Genomic DNA, 26,507 nt, shown 5'->3' on the forward strand with positions numbered 1-26,507 from the left:
CCCAGAGTTTTGTTTTTTGGAAGGTTTTTTAATCACATATTCAATTTCAGTATTTATGATTGGTCTGTTCATGTTTTCAATTTCTTCCTGGTTCAGTCTTGGTAGGTTGTACCTTTGTAAGAATCTATACATTTCTTCTAGGTTGTCCATTTTATAGACACAAATAAACCAATGGGACCTAATCACACTTATAAGCTTTTGCACAGCAAAGGAAACCATTAAAGAAACAAAAAGACAACCCACAGAATGGGAGAGAATCTCTGCTAATAAAGAAACAGACAAGGGCCTGATCTCCAAAATATACAAACAACTCATGCAACTCAACAACAAAAAACCAAACAACCCAACTGAAAAATTGGCAGGAGAGGTAAATAGACATTTTTCCAAAGAAGACATATGAAAAACTGCTTAATATCACTAATTAGAGAAAGGCAAATTAAAACTACTATGAGGTACCACCTCACACCGGTCAGAATGGCCATCATTAACAAGTGAACAAATAACAAATATTGGATAGGATGTGGAGAAAAAGGTACCCTCCTTCACTGTTGATGGGAATGTAAATTGGTACAACAACTATGGAAAACAGTATGGAGGTACCCAGGAAATTAAATATAGACCTACCATATGATCCAGCAATCTCACTCCTAAGCATATATCTGGAAAAAAAATGTTCATTGAAAAAGATACATGCACCCCTATGTTCATAGCAGCACTATTCACAATAGCCAAGACATGGAAACAACCTAAATGTCCATCGACAGATGACTGGATTAAGAAGATGTGGTACATATATACAACGGAATATTACTCGCCATAAAAAAGATAAACTAATGCCATTTGCAGCAACATGGATGGATATAAAGACTCTCATACTAAGTGAAGTAAGCCATAAAGAAAAAGACAAATACCATATGATATCACTTATTTGTTAAATCTAAAATATGGAACATGATCCTATCTAAAAATAACAAACAATCAAACAAAAAACAGAAACAGATAATGGCCGAGAAGAGCAGACTTGGGGTTGGGGGAAAGAGGGGAGGGAGTGGGATGGATGGGCATTTTGTGGGTTTGGGGGATGCAAACTATTACATTTGGAATGGATGGGCAATGGGATCCTACTGTACAGCACAAGGAAATGTGTATGATTGGGTCACTTTGTTGTACAACAGAACTTGATGAAATATTGTAAATCAACTATACTTTAATAATAATAAAATAAAATAAAAACCAATGGGGATACCCTTCCTATCAGTTTCACTTAATTTTTCTATGATGCTCACATAATAATAATAAAATAAAATAAAAACCAATGGGGATACCCTTCCTATCAGTTTTACTTAACAATTTTTCTATGATGCTCACACATGGGTAATATACACTGCCACTTTGATGTGAGTTGTAAAGACATTGAGCTCCCCAGATGCAGGGTGCTTAGACAGGCATGGCTCTGGTCCCACAAGCACAAGTTACAACAAACTGCTTCTACTCTCTATTTTAACCAAGGTTTCAACCACAACGGTCCCTGATTCCCAGGAACACAGTGCACCACAAGGCAGCACAGAGACCGGCAGCCCCAAGGTGGTTTTCAGGGGCTCTGAGAAAAAGAGCAAAGTGAGTAAAACTGCCCTTCTCAACTCCGGCTCAGAAAGGTCACCACTGTAGGGACCCCCTGACTCCCTGGGGACTGTGGACTGAAAACAAATGTTCAGCCTAAAAGTTGAGAATTACGTTTTATGTGGGGACATTACTGAGACTATGGCCTGGGATGGGAGCCTCTCAGGAGGAACTGTTCCATAAAGGGAAGGGAGGAGCCATGAGATAGTGAGATAGAGGGCTTTTTTACTAGGGGGAAAAAAATCTGGTTGAACATCATAAGATGACTGCCAATAACAAAAAAACAGATATTGAGATGTCTGGTTTTTTTGTGATTGGCAGTCATCTTATGATGTTCAACTAGATTTTTTTTTTTCGGGTTAATTTATGTATGGGAAGATGCAAGAGTCCAGGTCACTGAAATCATTCCTTTGATATGCATCTTAACTATTTAGGGCCAGTTTCCTCTTTTTCTCCATCCTGAATTTCCCTCTGGGTGCACCATGGGGGCTTTGTGGCTGAGGGCTTGGTGGCTAGCAACCTGTTTTTCTCCATCCTGAGCTCCCCTCAGGGTGCACACCAGGCAGACTGCAGTCAGTGGCTGATGGCTTTATGGCCACAATTTCCTTTGTTTACTTGGATGTCAGGCAACATTTCTGTCCACAGGACCCAGCCCAGTGTGCCTCTCAACCAGGTACCCATTTTGCCCAAGTGCTGGAGGCTCTAAATTTACCTTCCCTGCTTCTTCTCTACCACCTCCTCCCCATCCCAAACCCAAATTCCTTTCCAATCAGTTCAGTCAGGAAATAGACAATCTAGGTGTGCAAGACACAAAGGCTTCTCTCACCCTAGAGGCTGAAATACCCATACAAAGATGTTAAAATATCCTCCTTCACGCAAAAGGTATTACAATAATCGATTTAAAGAAGAGGGTAGCACTAAGAATGCATTAAACACATATCATCAATTAATGAGATCAATATTAAGCTTTATATTAAGCTCAAAATTATGCCTCTTAAGCCCAAACTGTTTTCTTATATCTCCATACATTTTTTTAAACTATAAGCTACTTCGCACAAATATTCCCAATCGTCCTTGAACATCAGAAACTGGAATGGGGTTATTCTTCAGCAACAGGATGCTGCCAGGGGGAAGGAGGAACTATTTACAAAGTGACCAAGAGGAAATGTCACTCCCCTTGTAGTTTCAAATCCAGGAAGAACAACTATGAATCAAAGCTGGGCTGAAATCACACTTCACTTCCAACTGTCCTCCTACCCCAAGGAAAGGAAGCACATTGTTAAGCTTAAAAGATCCACACGAGACATCAAAAAGCTGCCTGTGAGCACCAAACAAAAGATACTTCATATAATTAATCCACAAATGCTAAAAATGCAATTCTCTGCAATTATGACTCCACCTACATGCCATTGTGTTCCATCAGAGGTATTTCTAAAGGATGCTGTCTAAGCAAAATGCCCCTCTTTCCAGCTAGTATGAGGACAAGGAGGAGGGAAACAAACATTTTGGTGATTGTCTGCCTACCATGGGTATCATACTATATAAAGTTTATTTACATAAGAATTTTATACTTTATATAAGAATTTTATTTTATTTATTTTTTTTTTTTTTTTTGTCTTTGTTGTTGTTGTTATTTCTTGGGCCGCTCCCGCGGCATATGGAGGTTCCCAGGCTAGGGGTCGAATCGGAGCTGTAGCCACCGGCCTGCGCCAGAGCCACAGCCACGCGGGATCCGAGCCGCGTCTGCAACCTACACCACAGCTCATGGCAACGCCGGATCGTTAACCCACTGAGCAAGGGCAGGGACCGAACCCACAACCTCATGGTTCCTAGTCGGATTCGTTAACCACTGCGCCACGATGGGAACTCCCTTTATATAAGAATTTTAAATTTCTAAATATCCCTTAATATCCATTCTCCCTTTCTTCCTTAATAATAAAACCTCGACTTTTTTAACCTGACACCTAGAATAAGAACCGCAATTCTCAGACTCTTTTGTTGCTAGGTGTGGCCACGTGGCTATGTTTTAAACCAGCAGTTCTCAAAGTGGGGTCTAGAGACCCCTGAGAATCCTATCTTTTAGATAATCCATAAGACCAAAACTATTTTTATAATAACTCCAAAATGGTATTTTTTTTTTCTCCCCTTTTCAGGGCTGTACATCAAGCATATGGAAGTTCCCAGGCTAGGGGTTGAATCGGAGCTGTGGCCACTGGCCTACACCACAGCTACAGCCACAGTCATGCCAGATCCGAGCCACATCTGCAACCTACATCACAGCTCATGGCAATGCCAGACTCTTAACCCACTGAGGGAGGCCAATGGTTGAACCCAAATCCTCACAGACACTATGTTAGGTTTTTAGCCCACTCAGCCACAATGGGAACTCTGGTATTTACCTTTTTAATGCTCCTTCTCTGAGGATTCAGGGAAATTTTTCAGAGGTTATGTGACACATGATGCCACAACAGACTGAATGCAGAAGCTGATTTGAGAATCTTTCTATCAAGCTAGATATTAAAAGAGATCTATACAAATGTGTAGCTATGACAGTAGTCTTCTCACTAAAAGTTGGAAAATAGTTATCCCCCGACCAAAAGCAATTTATGCTAACCTGTTATGTACTATTTTGTTGTTGTTGTTGTTTTTAAGAGCTGCACCTGCAGCATATGGAAGTTCCCAGGCTAGGAATCAAATCGGAGCTGCAACGGCCAGCCTACACCACAGCCAAAGCAATGCCAGATCCAAGCCACATCTGTGACCTACACCACAGCTAGTGTCGGATCCTTAACCCACTGAGTGAGGCCAGGGATTGAACCTGCATCCTCACAGATACTAGTCAGGTTTGTTACTGCAGAGCCACAAACTCCATCATTTACTTTTTTAAAATGAATTAATGTTTTAAAATTTTCTTGCTTTCAATTTCTAACACAGAAAATATTTGTATTGAGTTTCCTACTGCTGCTGTAACAAATTACTACAAATGGGTAGCGTAAAATGACACAGATTATAGTGCTGGAGGTCAGAAGTCTAAAAGCTGGTCTTCTAGGGCTAAAATGAAGGTGTTGGCAGGGCTGAGTTCCTCCTGAAGCCAGGGTAGATTGTGTCCCCAAGGCCACCTGCTCTCCTTGGCTCATGGTCGCCTCCCAGCAATGGCATCACTTCAACCTCTGCTTCTGTCTCTGACTCTGACACCCCCCCCCCCCATAAGGACACTTGATTACACTGAGCCCACCTGGATTATCCAGGATAAACCCCCCATCTCAAGATCCTCAATGTAATCACATCTGTGGTCTCTTACACCACGGAAAGTAAAATAGGCATCGTTTCTGGGGAGCAGGATACAGACATCTTTGGGGGCTACTTCTCTACCCACCACAAAAGGCTAGATATAACTCATAATCAAAACTCTTTGGGGCTCTCAATCATTTTTAAGAGTTTGGGTCCTTAAACCAAAACATTGGAGAACCACTGGTACAGCATATGAACAGATTAGGTGGGAAAACTAAAACACAGAAGAACTAAGTAATTAACCAAAGTCACACAGACTGTGTGAGTAGACATTCAACTTGAAGCCAGGTCGTCCGGCTCCCCCTGTGCCACACCCTTGACTGAGGCAAAGGCCAACAAAAATTACCTCGTGGATATTTTTGCAGGCATCAAATAAAGGACATGACAAGAAGCATTCAGACGTGACTCTGGTGAGCAGTCAGGAGGACAGGATCAGGAAAAAGTGTCTAAAATAATCCTACTTTTCAAAACCTTTAGAAATACATAAATTCATTATGCTGTGTGAGAAAGGAGGAAGAAGCTGTAAATGCCCAAGTATTTCAGTGCCAAGTCAGAGCGATGTGAGCAGCGGTTTTTGGTCCAGAGGTGCACCTCAGGAGCAAGGCCTGAGAAGCAAGCCCTGTGAGACACAGGGAGCACATGAAACAAAGCTTGGCCCTGGGTCATATGACGGGGGCCTGGTGACCTAACTCAGATTTATGGTCGCTAGTCTTGACAAGCCTGTCAAGCCTCAGTTTTGACACCGTGATGGAAAAGGACACCCGAAAGACCACATTCTTGGGCTATCTCTCTGCATCATCTTGATGAGAGCCACAATCCTGCAGCAGGAAGGAAACTGCACGCAGGAGAACCGTGTTACAACCATGCTCAAAATCCAAATCTCAACCTTCAAAGAGACAACTCTTTACAGTAAAAGAGGAGATCCGGGCGGCTCAAAGGCCAGTTCCTGCTCTATCAAAAAAACTGCCTGGCCCAGGCCAACAGAACTGGGAGCAGTGGAAATCAGATTCCCTTTAGCCCCAAACCCCGTGCACCTGTGAATGACAGTTCCCCGGCCCAGAAGGCCAGGGAGGGCCCCTCGGGGAGTGCCAGCCATCCCTGGTGAACTTCTCCAGTTAGTTCTACTTCCTCTCTTTCCAGCTCTCCAGGTGAAGCTTTTGGACTGCTCAGCTAACCAAACCAAACTGGTAGGAATACCCGAACTAAAAGCCAACAATAACCCAAGCACATGAGAACACAGAGGAAGAGGAGAATTTGTTGCCCAAGGGAGGAAAAGCCAAAGAATTATCTGGTACTTATATTTTCCAAGTGAAAGGATGGATCCAAAAAGAGGCAGTCAGACCCTCAGAGAATCTTCAGTCACAGAGCTCAGCATTTCCCCGGAAATGTTTTCCGTGCCTGCCTTTTCTGACTACATCAGTATTACAAAAATCCAACCTGTAACCTACAGAGCACAAAGATTTTGCAGATTAGAAACATGCCTAACATACCACCTTCATCACTAAATCCTAATCCACACACCCCTGTTAGATCTGTGGGGCCTTTGAGAAGGTATGGTTGCCTAGAGGTGGTGATTTTTCCTGCAGAATGAAGAAAGAACTATTAAATCAGCATCCTCAGTCAACATTCATTTTGAAAGAAAACATTTTTTCATGAGCCAAAGCACAAGGCAACTTAACATTTTATAGACCAAAACTACAAGCTGCTTTCTATGTCCATTAAGGGGACGTGGAATGTAAGGCCACAGAGTTTATAGAGATGATGCTTCTAATTCACAACAGAAAATATCCATTTTCTGTACCACATGAGGAAGAAAAGGCATCTGGAGGCAGAGATCTACATATCTAGGATTCTGACTGGAAAGAAAAATGACACTGTAACAGAAAGTAGATTAGGACTCTGTTCTATAAGTTATTCTTAAAATAGTGATTCCTTCCAACTTTGAAGAAAGTAAGCATTCAACCAGAAAAAGAACCCAGACAAAAGTCTAAGGATATATAGCATGTGATATGAGTACAGATGTGCTTTATCTAGCTTTCAAAGATATCAGTATTTCATTATTTTCCAGGCCCCCAGTGATATAAATACACCATGTAAAGTTTAAAGGAGTTAAGAAAATGGAAAAAGGACACATACAGAAAACTGACTTTAAAACATTGCTTTGGCACTGCTAATATAAGAATTATGGTGGACTAGATATTTGTAGGGTCCTCCTGCTATGCTATAATTCAATTCAGGATAAATTAAAAATACATAAAATAAATTAATAACACAGTGGTTAGCTCCCGATAGAGAAACAAATCCCCAGAGGATACGGCACTGAAAGCTTAACAAAGACAAAAGCAGAAATCACCCTGGAGGCAACAACAGAGACCAGTAATTAAACGAACGGGGTATCTAGACCTTTAGCTTTCAGCCAGGTGGGGAAAGCCCAACCTGAAACCAGGATTTCCAAAATGAATGAAAATGATCCTGGGTCTGCAGCATCTTCCTGCCTCCTAGTACAAATACACACAAATTTCAACAAGTAAGACCTCAAGAGTCCAAGATATAATTATCAAACAAATATTGGCCCATAACTAAAACTGATCATGCACACTGGGAAACAAGCCACAGACACAGACTTAGACCACCAGAGATTTTAGATATCGGCATTAACAAAGATAGAATATGAAATAGCTCTGTTTGGTGTTGTTTAAAGATATGAAAGATGGATTAAAAGGAAAAAGATACTATCAAAAAATATTCACATAGATTTGAAACAGAAAAAGAGCTTTCAGAAATGAAGAAATATAATCAATTGAAATTAAAAACTCAATGGGTAGATTAAATAAAAGATTCAACAGAGCTAAAGAGAGAATTACTGGTTTGGAAGTAAACCTTAAGAAATTACCCAAATTGGAGTTCCTGTTGTGGCACAGCAGGAATGAATCCAGCTAGGAACCATGAGGTTGTAGGTTCAATCCCTGGCCTTGCTCAGTGGGTTGGGGATATGGCATTGCCGTGAGCTATGGTATAGGTTGCAGGCATGGCTTGGATCCAGTGTTGCTATGGCTGTGGCATAGGCCAGCAGCTATAGCTTCAATTTGATCCTTAGCCTGGGAACCTCTGTGTGCCATGGGTGCAGCCCTAAAAAAAAAAAAAAAATTACCCAAATAAAGCAGAGAAAGACAAGGAAGAAATATCAATTATGAATTAAAAGATGTGAAAAGAGAATTTCTAACATCCATTTAATCAAAACCAGAAGGAGACAACAGAGAAAATAAAGGAAAGTTGTTATTCAAAGCATTAATAGCTAAGAAATTTTCAGAGCTTATGATGATACAAACCTACACATACATAAAACACAACAAACATAAACAGGATTAAAAAGAGAAAACAGAGGGAGTTCCCATTGTGGCTCAGTGGGTTATGAACCTGACTAATATCCATGTGGATGTGAGTTTGATCCCTGGCCCTGCTCAGTGGGTTAAGGAACTGGTGTTGCGGTGAGCTGTGGTATAGGTTGCAAACAGGGCTCAGATCAGGCATTGCTGTGGCTGTGGCACAGGCCAGCAGCTGCAGCTCTGATTTGACCCTTAGCCTGGGAAATTCCATATGCCATGGTAAGGCCAAAAAAGCACACAGACAGACTGTAGTGAAACTGCAGTACCCCGATGACAAATAAACAATCTAAAAAGAAGCCAAATTATCTACTAAAGAATAATAAGTGAAAGAATGATAGAATCAACAGAGAAAAAACAAAATCCATAAGACAAGGGAACAGTATGGTCACAATGCTGGAAGAAAAACTGCTGTTCACTAAGAACTCTGAGAGTGAAATAAAGACATTCTCAAATAAATCAAAATTGAGAGAAGCTACCACCAAAAGATTCCAAGAAAGAAACTTCTGATGAAGGCAAATCTCATCAGAGGAAAAAGGCAAAGGATAGAAGAAGGGAAAAGAAGCAAAACACAATAAACCTATAAAGTTAAACAAATACAGAGTTCCCATGTGGCTCAGCAGTTAACAAACCTGACTGGCGTCCGTGAGGACACGGGTTCTATCCCTGGCCCCGCTCAGTGGGTTAAGGATCTGGTATTGCCGTGAGCTGTGGTGTAGGTCACAGAAGTGGCTCAGATCCCGCATTGCTATGGCCCTGGCATGGGCTGGAGGCTGCAGCTCCAACTGGATCCCTAGCCTGGGAACCTCCACGTGCCACGGGTGCAGCCCTAAAAAGACAGAAAGACAAAAAAGAAAAAAAAAAATACTATCTCTAAATAATAATAAAAATTGTCTAATTTGTATGGTGAAACGCAGCAGAACTGACTGAAAAGAACACGTAAGTACAGAAGGAGACAGTATTCATTACATGAGTTTTGTATTATTCTGGAAGGGATCAGAGTACCTTAACTACTGATTGATTTCAAAAACGACTGAATGTACACAGTGTATTTTCAGGGTAATCATTAGAAGAATGGAAATAAAATACATAATTTCCAAATGAGTAGAGAAAAAAATTGAAAGAGAATACAAATCAACAAAACTTCAATAGAGAAGACTGAAGATTAGCAATGAAACCACAAGACAGTTAAAAGAGATTTTTAGGAGTTCCTGTTGTAGTGCAGTAGAAATGAATCTGACTAATATCCAAAAGGATGTAGGTTCAATCCCTGGCTCACTGGGAGTTGGGGATCTGGCACTGCTGTGAGCTGTGGTGTAGGTCGCAGACACAGCTCGGACCCAGAGTTGCTGTGGCTATGGCATAGGCTGGCAGCTATAGCTCTGATTTGACCCCTAGCCTAGGAACTTCCATATGCTGTGGGTGTGGCCCTAAAAAGCAAAAAAAAAAAAAAAAAAAAAAAAGAAAGAAAGAGAGAGAGAGAAAGATTTTTAGACTTATTTCAAAAAACAAAACAAGAAAACAGAAACAAACAAAACCACACTAGTCATGGAAGAAGGGATTGAAAATTTTCTTTACATGAAAGCCACAAACTCTGCTCTCCAAAGGACATTTAAAAAATAAAATAAAATAAAATAAAGAAACTTAATTTCACCATTACTTAGGAAAAAGCAAATTTGAGACCAAAATGACATACTATTTTATAGTCACTAGAATGGCAAGAAAAATACCAAATGTTGGAGGGAAGTAGAGCAACAGATAAACTGTGATGGATATTCAGAACAGAGTTTTGTTTAATAATAAAAATTAATTTACTACCATTACATGTAACGAATGAAACTCAACAACATAACTGAGTGTGAAAATGAAAGCTACAGAGTTTTACATGCAAATATTATTCTTAGGAAGCTTAAAAATGAGCAAAAGTAGGCAATATCTTATTTGAATACATACATGGACATAGGAATTATGTGTCAGAATGGAAATTAGCTATGGACACTAAGAATACTGTTTAGTTCAGCTGATTTTTACTTTTGGTAGCAAGACTTTCTCAGTGAAGAAGTTTCCAGGTCTGCAGTGTAGGGCAAGCTCTTAATCTCCCCTCAGACTGATTCTCTGAGAAGCACTGGCCTAGACTCTTCAACTCCAGTGAAGGAGGGGGCAGACCTGGAAACTGTCATCTTCCGGGACAAAGCGCCTCAATCAAAAGCAATTCCAGATTAAAGGAAATGACCCTCCCGGGCCTCCTGGGAGCCTTCCTCCCTGGTTTATGTCACTTCAGACCCTTTTTCGTCATTCCCAGCCACTCAGGACACTATTTCCGGTGCCCTTTGTTTTACACATTTCTCCCACCCTGACCTACGATGCCTTCCTCCTCCACGGAGGAAGCCAGTCCATTCCTTTTTCCTTCCCTCCCCAAACCGTGACGGCCTTTCCTTGGCTGGCTTGGGCTGGCATATGTTAAAGATGCCCCCATCCATCAGGGCCTCACGCTCAGTCTCAGAGCAAAGCAGGAGCCATTCTGAGGAACATCAGATCCGCGAGAAGTTTGAGAACAGATAAAACCCTGGGTTTGACTTACATGTTACATATTCTCTGCATCTCCTACTTCACTGTTCTTCAGATTCAGAGAATCCACCCCTCCTTCAGTCCCCGAAGTTCTGCCTGGAATAATAAAGGGAAGAAATTAGAAAGGAGACAACCAGAAGAAACCAAAAAGGCCCAAGGAGAAAGACACTCTCTTGTATAATAAATCCTGACATTTAAGAGGAAAAAGGGCCACCTGAATTAGCCTTTAGGCCCCCAATTACCTTGGTCTAAGCCAATTTTCATCCTAATCAAAACTGTTACCAGTAATTTAATGTTTACAGAAGAAATCATTATTATGTACAAAGAGCTTTCACATGCATTTTCTCTTTTGAGCTGTAAGATACTGAGACAAGGCAAGAATTATTTTAAAATGCAGCAGCCGAATTTCCCAAAGGTTAGGGAACTTTCCAGTGACCATTCAGCCAGCAAGTTTCAGAGGAGGAATTAGAACCATTTCTATGACTCCTCATTCCAAACACTTTCCCGGAATCAAATGATATGGTGGTTTCAATTTGAAAAGCAGTATTATTTCTTCTTACACTAAAGTTATGTTCTTAACCAATAGATATAGAAATGGTTTTGCCTGCTGAGTGACAAATACTGCCACTGGATTAAATGCTTATTTAACAGAGACAACCCAAAGAGTAGAAAACCCACACCAGGATACTTAAGAAACACATGTATCTTTTTCAGATATCTTCTTTAAGTCATAGTTATAACTGCTGGGCTGTCTCCCTCCCTGCCCAGCCTGGGAACAGCTGCTGCTAACTCTCCCAGGCTGTATGTGTACACATCTCCCATGGCTCCCTCCTCCCCAGGACCCCACCATACAAATCCCAGCCTTTTCAGCAGCCCTGAACTCTGGAGGCCACCATGCTCTGCCAGGCTATCTCCCTCCTGGTACGAGGGCAGGGAACGTGCTCCAACAGAAAACTAGAGCAAATGTGGGTCTCACCTCCTGGGAGACTCTTCTCTCAAGGGTCAAAGTCCTGGCTGGACAGCCAACTGGCTCATGTGTTGTCCGGTTTTCTAATTTACCAGAGGAGGGCAAGTAAAGCACCAATTACCTACTGCTTTTTTTTTTTTTTTTTCTTTTTAGGGCCACACCTGCAGCACATGGAAGTTCCTAGGCTAGAGGTTAGGTTGGAGCTGCAGCTGCCAGCCTATGCCACAGCCAGCAAAATGAGGGATCCGAGCCACATCTGCAACCTACACCGCAGATTGCAGCAACACCAGATCCTTAACCCCCTGAGCAAGGCCAGGGATCAAACCCACATCCTCATGGACACTACACTGGCTGCTTAACCCACTCAGCCACAGTGGGAACTCTATTCTCTATTCCTCCTCATGCCTTCAACATTAAGCGATGCTTGAAGGGCATGGGGCTGCTCAGGGACACTGTTGCGAAGTGTTCATAATCAAACCCTTGCAGCATATAACAAATGCTCTTTATTTAAACATTTCAAAGAAACTCTCTTTCTAAAAATCTAATTCTTAAAAATGTATGTATTTACTTTTATTGTAGCACTGTGGCAAGAGAAGCACTCCTGAGCAGTTGAGCATTCTAAACCAAATGACAGGAAAATGTCTCTAGTCCTTCCAGAAAGCAGATACTCACTTCAGATAGCCAACTGGCTATCACTGACATGTATTTCCCTTTATTTCCATAACTCTCCCTCCAAACGGCATAATAAAACACAGCAGTCTAGCCAAACAAAATTTAGTTGCTACTCTTTATATAAGTTTCTTGTTTACATGCATGTACTTAGAGGTGGGAAGAAGACTCCTTTTCATATAAATCATTTTCTGGCATATTTCCATTTCTACTTCCAACCACTGGTGAGAAAATAATTTTTAAAAAATTGTCCAAAAGAAAACTCACAACCCCAGATAGAAAGTTAATCAAAAGGAAACTGGCAAACAAGAACAGTATTTTCACCTCACATATTGGAAGAAAAGAGGAGTCTGTCATCACAGGAAACTGGAAAATAGGTCTTTCCTTAGACAAGCCAGCACATTTGCACCACATGCGTGGGAACACACACATACACACACACACACACACACACACACACACACACGAACACAGCATGCCAGCCAGAGTGTGGGACAACCTCTTTCTACTTCTTGAGCAGATTTCCTCCACATTAGATGTGCACACTGTAGCCCTGCTAATTCATTTTCTCAAAGGGCATCAATGCTTGGAAGTTGCATCTTTCTTTGGTACTACTTTAGAGGCTCTAGAACTTAAAGGCGGTCATCTAATGTAAACACGGCATTTACCTGTCCATTTGCTCGCCTCACCATCCAGCACTCCCCATCCTAGAGGGGCTCCCAGACCGACCAATCTTCTCGGGTCTCAGCTCTCCAAGTGGCCCCTACTGACTCTGTTTCCTCCAGTCAGCATGTGCCCAGCACTCTCATCAAGTACAAGTTCCTTTCCTAGGAATACAGTCAGAGGCCCTGGGCTTCCCAAAACAAGACCCCCATGGTCTGCTCCCTGTTCCTCTTTCCACTGCACCCCCTAAGTTCGGCCCCATCACTAGTGAAAACCATGCAGCCATGTCCCCTTCATGATACACCCCTTCCTCCGTTTCTTCTCTTAACTAAGTCATGTAGGCTTGACAACCTCTGGGAAATACGTTATCATCATCATCCAAAGCTGGGTTAGTGCCTCAACCATAGTATCCTCACAGAGCCTGTGCTCACCCTTATAATGAGTGTTAATAAGGTTTACAGAGGCTTATCACAAAGTGCTGGGCCCTAGGGGCACTTAGCATACGCTACTTCCCCCAGTGCTCACACCTATTCTATATAGTAGGAGCTGCCTTCAGTCTACTTTGCAGATAAGCCAATAGGTAGACAAGGTCAGCAGCCCGCCCCCCAAGTCACACAGATGGTGAGTGGTGGAACCAAAGAGCTTACAGGCTTTCCAAAAACAGCACTTAACATATTTAACTGAAAAAAAGGGGGGAGGGCGCATCCACAGTGTGAAAGTTTCCGGACCAGGAATAGAACCCATGCTGCAGTTGTAACCTGCACCACGGCTGTGGCAACACCAGATTCTTAACCCTGTTGCTCCACAAGGGAACTTCCTTAACTGAAAAACTGACAGTACAACTGGTGTTTCCGGGGAAAGGTTCAGAATGGTAACTAACAACGGCCCCATGACAACACTAAAAGGGTAAGGAAAAAAACATATGGAAAACCCATCAGAATCCTTCAGACAAGAATGCCATAAAGGTACTCGTAACTGTGATACTCATAAGAAAGAACAAAATATTTCCTCAAGACAGGGGACCAGCAATTTCTAAGAATCCAGGAATACACACATGGCTCAAGCAAAAAGTGTTTAACAGTAATGGGGGACAGGGGACAGGTGTTCTTACTAGAAATGAACAGAAAAGGTGTATAAAATCAAAGATTAAAAGGACTTCTCTGAGGGAAGAATCTGGAATATCTGCATAATTAAATCAATCCCATCATCAAGAAGTTCATATGCTTTACAATCAAGAGGATCAAAGCTCTCTGAGGAGTAACATGTTAGCTCCCACACAAACTGAGAGAGGATTTGGGGACAGGCAAAAATCCTGTTATAGGAGTTCCCTTTGTGGCTCAGTGGTTAACAAACCTGATTAGGATACATGAGGATGCAGGTTCGAGCCCTGGCTTTGATCAGTGGGTTAAGGATCCAGTGTTGCCGCGAGCTGTGATGTAGGTCGCAGATGCAGCTCGGATCCCAAGTTGTTGTGGCTCTGGCATAGGTCAGCAGCTGTAGCTCCGATTCAACTCCTAGCCTGGGAACTTCCAACTGCTGCAGGTGCAGCCCTAAAAAGCAAAAAAACAAAAAAACAAACAAAAAAAACCTGTTGTGGTCCATATGGGTCCCGTAGGTCACCAACCCAGTATGTCCATTTCTAGCTCCAAACTGTGGAGCTGGGGCCCTAACAACGGAGGTATGCACAAGACCCCGATGACAGGCTGCCTCCCAGTTGTCACAGTGATGGTCTCACAAAGAGTAAAGCAGAGAAGGTGAGGGTTTCGGTACCACCCATCACCTCCCACAGACCCTGACCGTGAAGGAGGATGGATAACCTCCGGTCATAATAAATATCCCCCAGGGTCAGAGTGACCAGTGCTGGGCTCTTCACTTCTGGGGAAACCTGGGGAGGAAAAAAAAAAAAAAAAGGAAAAGGACCAAGTAGATGAAACCCACAGGGGATAAAAAGTATGAAACCCACAGGGTAAGTTTAACCCAGGCAAGAGAAAACACCACCATTTCATATCATTTCAAGCACAACCCTGCTGAGAGTAATGGACAGCTTTTTTCCATTTCTACCAAAGACAGCACAGAGAAAACAGTTCTACTCTAAATAAAGCATGAAAATTTTAGCTTTAATATGAAGACTTTCCCCAAAGTAAACATCTTTAACAAAGGAATAGGTAGTCTGTATACCTGTGACACGACTGCAATGATCATTACCAATGTTTGGAGCCCGCATATTTGCATTCAAGTAGTCTTGATGTTCCTGATTCTGCATCAGGGAAGCTGCAATAATAACAGACAATGCAACTGCCTCCTAAGCGCCTTACTATAGACTAAAAGTTGCTCAGGGAGACTTGAGAGAGAAGCACAGCTCTGCTTGTGCTACGGGCTTCACACAGCCTCCCCTCATCCAAGTCCCACCTCTTACCTACAGGGATAAGACAAATGCTAATGAAAGTTACTATTTGTAAATAGGATAATGCCTGCTTCTCAGGCTCTTGGAAAGACTCTGTAAGTTAATCATAAAATATTTAGCCTGGGCCTACCCCATAGTAGGCACTCAGCAAGTGTTAGCTATTATGATGGACAAATAATTTTAACCTCACCTGGGTCCACTTCTTCTAGGTATTCAGCCTCTGATTCTATTAAAGTCAAGATAGAGAGTTTATGTCAATGAGGCAAACACAACTTCAGGGTGAGCAGGAACCACTTACATGTTCAGCCATTCCTCCCACCATATCCATCCACTCCCACAGACTTTTAAGGAGCACCCACTGTGTATAGAGCACTGGGGCCGGCCCTGGGGAGAACATGAAGACAAAAATGACATGGCCCATAGCTATGCACAAACAACATAACTGCCTTGTTACTAACCACAAACACTGCAGAATACTTACTATGTGCCAGGCACTGTTCTAAACACTCCAAGCACTGTGTGTGTGTGCGTGCGTGTGTGTGTGTGTGTGTGTGTGTGTGTGTGCGCGCGCGCTCTTTTAATCCTCACAACTCTTTAAAGTAAATGCTACTTATTATCCCCAACTTATGGATGAAAAACTGAGGCACAGAGATGATCAGTAACTTACTCTAGCTCACGCGGCCTGTATTGACAGAGCCAGGATTCAACTCCAGGCTATCCGACTTCAGAGTCTTGGGCCCTTAAGCACTTGATAAACTGTCTCCTCTGAGACTTGACCAATAAGAACCAGAGGGAGGACAGACTCTAGCAAGGGCCCTGCAGGAACATCAAATAAAGCGCAGTGCCCAGGAGTGAGCTGTGCCATTGCTACACCCAGCATAGAGCACGAGTCCTTTAACTACAGAATGATGTGTTCAAGCACATGGTACCAACCCAGACTGAAAGCTGTGCGCAAAACACTGGTGTCTGCCACTCCTAAGGGCCATCTTCTCCGTAATTCAACACAAGCCAAAGGGAAAGAGGGGCGCTCAGAACCTAGGCTTAGAAGTCAGACATGCCTAGGTTTCAGGCACAGGCCCTCAAATATGGCCTTGAACCAATTACCTGACCTTTCTCTGTCCTTCACTGTCTTCACTATAAGGATTAAATGAGATAATTTATGTAAAGAACTTAGTCCCTGTTCTTGGCACGAAGGACTATATGAGTAAAATAATACAGTAAATAATTAATTAATTGATGATTTGCTTTAAGACTCAGTCTCAAGCTGTATGAAAAAACCACCAAGGAGACAATACCAGTCTAGAGACCAAAAAGAATGTAAGCTACAGTATCTGAAATATACTATGGATTTGTTATTAATATACGTGAACTATTGTAACCTGAAAATATTAAAACCTGTGTTTCAAAATGCTAGGGAATAAAAAAATCTTCCATTTTAAGAGCTAAGACAGGCTACTGTGCACAGCCCCACCACAGGCACTTCACAGATGTTACTCCATCTTCAAAACCACTCAGAGGTTCACCAAATGATTCCAGTTTTATAGATGCAGATTCTGAGCCTCTCAGGAGTTAAGTGATGGGCTCCATAATAGGGAGTGGATACTGCTGCTCAAAATTAGAAGATGCACCAGTGAGGTAAACAGGAACATAACCTCAGGATCAGAGAGTCACTCCACAAAGTACTTCCTTGGCACCCGGAGGAATTTCCCTGGGCAAGATTCAGAGCCATCCAGCTCTCATCACCCCCAAGGTGTGTTCTGTTCTTTAAAGAAGCCCAAACTACTGACATGTCATGATATGTCACCACCAAAGTGACATACTACGACAGAACTCATCCTATCACCTGATTTAGTCATAAGGGCCCTTGGGAACACTATCACTATTTGCGATTTCCAAATTGCTATAGCTCTCCAAAAATGACTAGATTTCCACAAGAACAAACTGGGTTCTGGAGCTGGGGCACTGAAAATGAAGTAACATCAACTGCACAGCACAAAATGTGTGTTTGGGGTGAAGAGTAGGTAGAGAAGATAAAGGCCAATTGAAATATCCTTTTCTAATTTTGCTTAGATCAGTGGAGCCTTATCACAGTCAAATCAGTGGCTCTCAAACTTTCTTATTTGCGGTTTACCACGTGTTACCTCATCCTCTTAAAAAAAAAAAAAAGAATGCAGCAAGAAAGTTCACTTTATAAATTCTAAGATTTGAGTCTGCTTCTCATTCTTTCAAAATATGAACTCCATCCTTGACAGCAGAGCCCACATTTTGGCCACCACCGTATCCTCAGCACAATACAAGGACAGGCATACCACAGGCCTCCAATAAATATGGTTGATGTTCACACCTCGTACAATACAAAAATAGAGGGGAGGAACCGTGAGAAGGGCCAGAGGAGGGATCAGGTATTTCATTCAAGCAGACTCGGTACCAAAATGCAGCCTGCCACTGAATAGTTTTAAGAAATGCAGGGATTCCAGGAGATCAGGTTTTATGAATTTTTTTCTTTTCTTTTTTTGGAAGCAACACGTATTACACTTCAGGGGCAAAAAAAAAAGCCTCCCAACCCCTCTTGACTATTCAAAATATTTGCCAATATTTTGAAATGCTTACTGGCCTAAAGCATGCCTTTTAATCTGCTATTTCAGCAGTATGAATCATATACGTGAAGAATTTACTGCTAGCATTGTGCTAGATAAAGCCGACACAAAGAAGAACCAGGCTGGGCCAACGATCGTTTAATAGAGACACAGACTGTAAACAAATAATTACAATACCATACAATTAGAGCTTTTGGCAAAGGGAGTCATGTGCAGGAGGGTGCAGAGGAGGGCATGACTAAGCCTGCTGTGCACTTCAATCCCACATGAGAAAGCATCTTTCTTTTCCCAGCGTCCTTCACAATTTCCTTGTCTGATCCTCATTACGTTCTTTAAAGCAAAAAAGCAGCACAGTCCGTCTATATACTAAATATTCTAACCAGTCACCATGCTCCTCAATCATCATTCCCAACCCCTTTGACTATTCAAAATATTTACCAATACTGTGAAATACTTACTGGCCTACAGATTGCCTTCCATCATGAAAAACTGCATATTGCTTTAACGTACACGAGTGAAATCAGGAGCTCCTAAAACTAAGAATCAGCCACACTGTCATACTGGTTGCTCAAATACACACACAATTTGAGCGTTTAAATGAGCTGTATCAGAATCTTCTGGCCCTATAACGTTTTCTCCAAAATCCCTGGTCTTCTTACAGCCAGTTAAAACTGTATGTAACTTTCTGTCCAAAAACCTTAAAGATACAAGCCAAATAGTTTCTCTAAAATCACCAGACCATCATAGCAGTCCATCTTATTAAATTATTTACATGCTACACATCTGCAAGAAAGATCTGGGGCAACATTCAATAAAAGCTACATATGAACTTGGAAGTCACTGATATAAAGTCATGAAGTGAAAAAAGAAGTTGATTTTCCAACCACAAGATAATGCTGCTGATGTGCTTGAACAGCAAAATTTTTAAATTTCTAATAGCCAGAGCAAAAAGGGGAAAGGGGCAGGCCACACAATTCTGATTAAAGGAAGAATGAAAAAGGGCCTTTCCCCCCCTAAGTACTGAGAAACACAATCATCTTTTTAAATAATGGCTTACATGATGCAGGCAGAAGCACTGTCATGTGGTTTCTTAAATCTTTACCACAAGGAGAATATTAAAGTGTACCTCAGAGAAGGTACTCAGGGAGGCACAGATAATATAGAAATAAATACCCTTCCCTTCTATCAGGTTTAAAATACTAAATAAGATGACTGAAAATACACTGAGAAGGGATCACCAAGAAGTTGGTCCCCAAAATAAGACAGTCCCGGAAAAAGCATTTGGATATGGTCTTTTAGGCACAACCCTAGAAATAACTGAAATAAAAAGTTTTCAGAAATTTCAACAACCATTTCACTCCTCAAATAGCTATCATCTCATCAGTGGCTGGAACAGGCAATGTCTGCACACCAGCCCCATCGTCTGTAGACTGATCTGTCCCCAGTAAAGACCTCATTATCACTCCCCTAACCAGAGGGGGGAGAGCCACCCAAAAGTATGCTCATGGCTTTATTTATTTCAAAAGAAACTATCTTTTGTACCATAGTCTCATTTCTCAATTTTTACTTTTCTTAATAGTAACAAGCCGAAGTTCCCTTGTGGTGCATTGGTTTAAGAATCTGTCATTGTCACTGCAGCAGCTCTGGTCTGCTGTGACACAGGTACAGTCCCTGGCCCAGGAACTTCCACATGCTACAGACACGGCCAAAAAAAAACCCCCAAAGCAAAAACAAAACAAAACAGAAACCACTGCCATGATAATAAAAAGTAACATTTAAAAAATACTATAAAGCCATTCTATTTGTTTGAGGAAAGTGTCATACTTTGTTATCTGTTAATTATAAATTCCCTCATCCTTGTATTCCAAATGGATCCTAGCCACTAAAACAACACCTAGCATACTGCAAGGAATCCCCTTTTGGTTGTCCTAAAGCATTTAGTAAAGGGTGCTCAATAAAACGTTGCAAGTGTTTGGTAGACAAACATCTCCAAGTTAGTGCTCTACAGGTCTGCTGGCATGATTAACACTGAACCAGGAGTAAGAGCCGCTACGCCATGCTCATGACAAAACTCTTCTCAAGTCCCCGCAATGCCATGCAAACTAGGGTCTGCCTAACTCCAAAGCTCTTGAAATGTCCATTCCACCACCTGCCCCACAAAGGAGGCTGCTGGAACCCATTCATCCTACTCCATGATCTGACTTTTCTCTTGTCCACTGCTGCCAGGACCTTCCCTAACACAGGAGACCAGACTATGCCACCTCGGTTATGGTTCTTTGGCATAAAGGTTAGGTTGAGACACTTATTCTGAAAAAGAGCAGTCACCAAAGCAGCTTAGAAAACAGAGTTTAACTTACCCAAAAGGGAAATTTATGTTTTTGAAGGAAATCTTTAAAAGGATGTTTACCACTCAGTACCAGAAAGTGAAGGATGACTCTAACTCAACTTTAAAAAAAACAAAAAACACCTCTTACCATCTGAGAAGGCAAAGATTTAAATCTATAGACAAACCTTGCCTTTGTTTACTGTACTTTACCTGATCACCTTCATACAGCTTGCCTCCCCCATATCATTCTTCTTTTATTTTAGCTCAAGATGGCATTTAAATCCAAGTTCTAGCCACTCCTTTGAGTTACTCTTCTCTGAGTTTCTCCTATGTATAAATGAAATATACATGCTCGCAAACTTTGCTTTTCTTTTGTTAATCTGCCTTCTGTGACAGAGGCTCTGGATGAGAACCTAGAAGAACAAAAGAAAAAGGTTTTTTTCTCCCTACACTGGTTACTACACTGCTTGAGTAAAACTTCTAGGGATTTCCTACCTATAGCAACCCTACCACTTCTGCTGATCGAGTACTTGGGATATGCCAGACATCAGCTTAGTCCTACAATAACAAGATCAGATAGGCACTAGTCCCCATATCTTACAGATAAACACTGAAGATCAGTGAGGAAGGTTAAAGCGGTAAAACCAGGATTCTAATCCAGATTCTGAGATCAAATTCAGGCTTGGGGCTGAATTATTTACAGTCACATCTACAGTTAGGTCTGGTATAAACTCGAATTATTATTTAAAGCCCTAAAAATGCTTAAAGTGTTTTGGTTTATAAGTTACCTCCAAAATCTTCCCCCAAAATTCATCACATGGAAGGTTATCTTTATGTTTTAACCTTACATCAGTCACTCCATCTTTTTCTAGGGCTACATGGTTCAGGTTTGGATTTCCTGAACTTGTGATGATTATGGGATAGACTAATCACTGATCTCTTTGATTGTGTGAGTCACTGATTATTTCAACTCACTTTACAGTCCACTGAGTGCAATCACTGGGCACCAGGTGAGTTAAAGACTAGGGTATCAGTGAGATACTGAGGAGCTCAAAGTCTGGTGGAAGAGACACAATATGCCCACCAATAAATAAGAACCACATAAACCCAAAGTTCAGACACTATCTTTATGAAAAGAGACACTGAGCTTGTGTATAATGAAAGTAGAATATTTTAAATACGCTGGTATTTGAAGGGGGCTAACGTTTCCACATAACTTTTCTAAAAACAGAAACATTACACCAGTTCTGAAATCTCATGGGAATCTTTGACACAGTAAGATGGTAAAACTAAGTAGAAAAAAAATTTCCTCCAAGAAGCTTACAGTCTTTTAAAAATGTGACAGAACTGGCATAGGTCAGGATTACAGGTTGGTTTGTTTTTCCTTAATTCAAAATTCTATTGAGTTTTCTTTTTTGAAGATTTTTACTATAGTTGATTTACAATGTTCTATCAATTTCTGCTGTGAGGACGAGTTCCTTTATATATATTTTTTTTACTGTATATAATAGTGCTTCATTACCTTTCAGTACAATGAATCAAAAATATTCATGAGTATTGGTAAGACTGGAAGTACAGCTCATGACTATGAAAGGTGAGTGAACAAATTTGTTTGATAATTCCATCAGTTTTAACTTCTGAATTAAAAAAATGAAAAATAGGAATCTTCACCTTTTTCCTCTAACCTTATTTAAATCAATTGTTCATATACAATATTTTGTATTCTCTTTTTTGTTCTGAATTTTGTACTGAAATTTTTTGTACTGCATCCTTTTCAAGTTCATTATTTATAAATTGATAAACACACATATGTGTTTACACATGTGTTAGATATTTATCTTGCAGGGAATAATAAACAGTAATTCATTATCATAAAAAGAATATATATAAACCTATAAGAAAGGCATTAAATCTTGAGTAGAAAAAATGATAAATGGCATCTCTCTTACACATTAAATATATCTATATCTATATATATGACTTAAAAGAAAAAGGGGAACAGAAATAGGGGTATCATTGTGGTGCAGCTGAAACAAATCCAACTAGTAACCATGAGGTTGCGGGTTTGATCCCTGGCCTCACCCAGTGGGTTAAGTATGAGGTGTGGAGTAGGTCGCAGTCGCGGCTCGGATCCTGCATTGCTGTGGCTATGGCATAGGCCAGCAGTTACAGCTCCCATTCGACCCCTAGCCTGGGAACTTCCATATGAAGTGAGTGTGGCCCTAAAAAGATAAAAGACAAAAAAAAAAAAAAAAAAAAAAAAAAAAAGATAATAAATTTCCAAGAAGCAAACTCTTCAGTCACACTCACATTGGTAAAGGGATGGAAGGGAGCATCATTCCTGCCAAGTGGTCTTTTTACCAACAGATGGGACAAAACCTCTCCCTCCCCTTGAGTGATGTTTCCTCTGCGGTGCTCCCAACAGGCACCTCTTCTCAACAAATGCTTGACCTATTTCTTATGAACAACCAGGGAAAAAATAAAAAAGGCTAGGCACCTTAAAAAAAAAATCATATTTGTTGTTTTTAATGGTGAAAATGATTCATTCAGCAATGTCTGCATGCCTACCATGAGCTGGAAACCATTCTAGTTGCTGTGGCTATAAAGGTAAACAAGAATGACACAAAAACTTTATTTTGTCAACTTATGTGGTGTATTTCGCATATTCCTTTTCTGTGTATACATATTTGTATATTAAAATTATAAGAATATTTTTGTATCCTGCTCATTTACTACCTTAAGCATTTCTGCATGATTATAACTTTTAATGGCTGCATATTGTTCTTTTACATGGATATTTCACAGTTTCTTAAACTATTTCTGTGTTGATCAATTAGATAATTTTGAATTTTAGTAGTGAAAACAGTGATAAACATTGATGTATAAAATTTTATCCTCAGTTCTAATTATTTCCTTAAGTAGGTTCAAACTGGAACTGGGTCAAATGGTCTGAACATTTTTAAGGCTCTTAATACATGATGCCAAATGCTTTCTTGTATGGGGGGAAGTTTTCATTTCACTTTATCCTCATTAGCATGGATTTTTTTTTTTAAGTTCTGATGTAGTAGGAAAAATTGAGGGTTAGTTCAATTTGCATTTCTTTCTATACTAAGTGACATTTAGTCCACGTCCAATTAGGCAATTTTTAGTGTGCCAACTGCTTTATTTTAGCTTAATTCCTTTTAGTTATGGAAATGATACATGAGCACATCTCATAAAAGATTTAAACACTACAGATAAAGTCCCCTCTGACTTTCTTCTCCCCTGTTCCCCTCCATCCCTAATGGTAACCACTTTCATCGGTTGGATGTCTTTGTAGACCTTTCAGTGTGTGTGTGTGTGTGTGTGTGTAGATACGTTGTTATGTAAGGTTTTAAAAACATTCATTTTGGGGGCTAATTTGTGATTTAAAATTTTTAATTCCTCATGGACATCTTTACTACAGATAACTCTTTTTTGAATGGATATATAGGATTTCATATTAAATGTACTATGGTTCATTATTTATGTGTTTATTAAGCATTTCTTTGTCTTTTTCCAAGCCATGTCTGCAACCTACACCTATACCACAGCTCACGGCAACACAGGATCCTTAACCCACTGAGCAAGGCCAGGCATCGAACCTGTGTCCTCATGGATGCTGATCAGCTTCGTTTCCACTGATCCACGATGGGAACTCCGGGAATTTATTATCTTTAATCTTAATGTTCAGCAAAAAAACATTCAAGACTGGGATTCTATGGATAAATAGATATATGATTCAAAAGGTCTTTTTCCTGGGAGTTCCTGCTGTGGTGCAGCAGGTTAGGGATCACCGTTGCCCCTGAGGCAGTGCAGGCTACATCCCAAGCATGGAGAAGTGGGTTAAGGATCCAGTGTTGCTACATGTGTGGTGTAGGTCACAGAAGCAGCTTGGATTTGATCACTGGCCTGGGAACTTCCATATGCCAAAAAAAAAAAATGAGTGCAGTCAAAAAAGGGAAAGAAAAAAAAAAAAAAAAAAAAAAAAAGGTCTTATTCCCTCCTCAGGCCTTGATTTCTGCATCTGTAAAATGAGATAGTTAGACAAATGATGTTCATTCCAGCTATGGAATTATATGAGTTTATGTCTTAAGTATTCTCATTAGACAGAAAACAGAAAGGTTACTAATCATTCCAGTATTTTTTTATCTTATTCACCCACATTTGTGACTGGAACTAAATAAGTATAGAATTATTAAAGAAAGGAAGAGGAATCTAAATGTTTAGTTTCTTATCTAAAATTGCCTTGTGGTTAATATGTTTCACTTTGTTTTACTGCGACCTTTTGAAGGGGAAAAAAAAGTTTTAATTAAAAGTTTATTTTTCTTTTAATTCATTTCCCAGATGGGTCTCATTTGATGAAAACAGGCCCAATTCTTTGCTCCTGCTGAACTGATAAAAGTTTAACTGTTTAACCCCCTGGGTAAAAAGCCATTGTTTGCCCACTTCCTTTTACCGGAGCCACAGGAGGACTTGACTGAGCTCTGAACCATGAATGTGGGGCTACAGGGTAGGAGGAAGGGTGGTTCCAAGATGAGCCTCAGAGGCTGGACCTCACTCAACCTCCCAGAGGTCTGATTTTGTTTGAGTCACATCACTGATGCTCTTACTCATGTCAAAAAAAGACGCCCGGTCCAGTTATTGTTACCTGCACCTCTATGGATTTTCCATGTATATCACTTCTGGCCACTCTCTTATAAATAAGAGTGTTCTCCTCCTAAAGGGTCTACTGAATCCCTTTTTATGAGAAGCCTAAACAATTTTTACTGAAAATATCTTTTTTCCATACTATCTTTCTGTGATCCTGGTCTCCCAAGTCTGGGACCCCACGATGGAATTTAAAAAATGAAAAGTCTTAACCCAGACTTAACCTCCCCAGACTTGGGAAGAACCGAAGTCCTCACAGAATGACGGCAGCCAGAGAAGGTGGCAGTGGCTCTGCAAGCATTAGCTCCCAGCCTGACTCCAGCTTCTCTGACTTTCCAGCAGGCCCAGGCCCACTGATGATGACTCAGGATCTCCAAGTCAAGGGGGATCAGCAGGAATGAATCCCTGGCTCACAAGCCCCTGTGCCCCCAGAATGCCTCCTTCCATCAGGGAGAGCGGAGAGCTGCCAGATGTGGCACCAGGGACCTTTCAACTGCAGAGTGTATTACCGGCTTGTCTACCTTGTTCTTTCCAAAAGGAAATGGGCTGGAAATACTGTATGCCCATTATTTTATTAATAAATCTTAGGAGGAAGGAGCACTCCATATGGTAATATATACTCACTGAAGGGAAGTCAGGAGAGGGCAAGAGGCACTAACACTATTATCTATTTCTTGCTAACCTGTCATTTGAGATTTCAGCAAAAACAGGATCCTAGACTATACCAGACCTCATGAGTTGCAGATCACCAGCCTAGACAGACCCTTCTTCTCATGTGAACTCAGGCCTCGCTTTACAGTGTTCCTAGAATAGTGAGTGTGTCCCAAGCGGGTGCGGAAAATCTATATTTTCCTGGGTGCCTTGTCCACAGAGTACACTCAAAGCTCTCAGCTCTAAATACCAACCAGAACGAGGGCCCTCAAAGCAAAAGGCCACCTTATATTCACATGTAAGACTATCTATCTTCACCTAAATAGGTTTTTTAATCCTTACATGAAAGAAAAATCTATAGCTAAGTAAATTTAGTAAACTCAGGGTTAACCCAAATCCAAAAGATGCCTTTAACGCAAAACTTCTGGAGCCTCAACATACCAAATGTGAGATACAACTCAGGGCAGAGGGGCTGGTGAACACGCTGACCTGTCTTTTACAAAACTACTGGTCCCAATCCCCTATTGGGCCTTCTCATAAGCACAGTGTCCCACAGTGTATATTCTCTTTTTTCTTTCTTTTTATTTTCTTTTTTTTTTTGTCCAAACCCATGGCATGTGAAAGTTCCCAGGCCAAGGATCGAATATGTGCCACAGTAGGGACCGAAGCCACAATAGTAACAATCTCAAATCCTTAACCC

General features: G+C 41.0%; 2 protein-coding genes across 11 annotated transcripts in view; both read right to left on the reverse strand.

Moving 5' to 3' along the window:
- SGMS1 (sphingomyelin synthase 1) overlaps positions 1-26,507 on the reverse strand; it is a 308,323-nt gene that overhangs the window by 191,897 nt on the left and 89,919 nt on the right. For all 10 annotated transcript variants that reach the window (XR_014825457.1, XR_014825458.1, XM_084992498.1 and 7 more), the window contains one exon: positions 10,876-10,958. The gene's annotated coding sequence lies outside the window, so the exon portion shown is untranslated. The remainder of the gene's footprint in view (positions 1-10,875; positions 10,959-26,507) is intronic.
- The window catches only part of LOC106506084 (uncharacterized), a 214,946-nt gene continuing 209,179 nt past the window's right edge, over positions 20,741-26,507 (reverse strand). Inside the window, exon 4 of the mRNA XM_084996699.1 lies at positions 20,741-20,901. The gene's annotated coding sequence lies outside the window, so the exon portion shown is untranslated. The remainder of the gene's footprint in view (positions 20,902-26,507) is intronic.

The sequence above is a fragment of the Sus scrofa genome, chromosome 14 (genome assembly GCF_054392235.1).
Source record: "Sus scrofa isolate SSC_HxYL_T2T_F1_AM1 chromosome 14, Sscrofa_HxYL_maternal_Yorkshire_Landrace_v2.0, whole genome shotgun sequence".
Classification (NCBI taxonomy): Eukaryota; Metazoa; Chordata; class Mammalia; order Artiodactyla; family Suidae; genus Sus; species Sus scrofa.